Raw genomic sequence first — 1140 nt, 5'->3', positions numbered from 1 at the left:
CCGATCATGCCATACTTTCATTTTCTCTTTATAGATTTTTGCATTATCAAATACTTCATTTCTTCTTTCCTCAAGTTCATTGAGTTGCAAAAACCTTGTTGCAATAATAACAAGCATCTTTTAGATTAAAATTAAATTCCTTAATAGCCCAAAATGCTTTATGCTCCAATTCTACTGGTAAGTGACATGTTTTTCCAAAAAATAATTTGTATGGGGACATTCCTATAGGAGTCTTATAAGTAGTTTTGTATGCCCATAATGCAGTATCTAGTCTAGCAGAACAATCCAATTTATAAGGATTTACAGCTTTATCTAAAATGCGTTTAATTTCACGATTTGATATCTCTGCTAGACTGCTAGTCTGAGGATGATAAATAGTAGAGAATCTATGCATAATATCATATGTTTTAATCAATTTTTTGATTCTCTTGTTCCTGAAATGAGATCCTCCCACAGTAATAATTACTCCTATTCCATATCTTGTAAAAATATTTTTAATTAAAAATTTAGAAACACTCCGAGCATCAGATATGGGTACAACAATGACTTCAATCCATTTGGACATATAAACAACAACAAGTAATTTATATAAGTTTCCAAATGAAGGCATAAATGGTCTCATAAAATCTAAGCCCCACACATAAAAAATTTTAACTTTCAATGTGTAATTTAGAGAAATTTAATTTCTTCTAGAAATATGTTCATTAAAATCTCTAAAAATAGTAGGCCAATAAAATTCGGATTGCAAAATTTTATATGCTGTCCTATTTGTTCCAAAATTTCCTTCAAATTCAGAATTATAACATCTTTTAATTATCTATTGAGTTTCTTCATAAGAAACATATCTTCTAATAATTAGATCTTTACATTGTTTATATAAATATGGGTCATCCCAAAAATAGTCTTTTGAATCATATATAAATTTCTTTAATTGTGGATTTTTTATATCAGGTGGTAAAATATCACTTATAATATAATTTACTATATCAGCATACCATGGTACATCCATTTCATCAATACTATATAACTATTCATTAGGGAACTTTTCTAAAATTTCATTTGCAAAATTAGTTAATATTTCTATTTCTATTCTAGATAAATGATCAGCCATTTGATTATCATTTCTCTTTCTATCAACTA

The sequence above is a fragment of the Phalaenopsis equestris genome, unplaced genomic scaffold, assembly GCF_001263595.1.
Source record: "Phalaenopsis equestris unplaced genomic scaffold, ASM126359v1 Scaffold207373, whole genome shotgun sequence".
Lineage (NCBI taxonomy): Eukaryota > Viridiplantae > Streptophyta > Magnoliopsida > Asparagales > Orchidaceae > Phalaenopsis > Phalaenopsis equestris.
Note: the sequence above shows the minus strand (reverse complement) of the source record.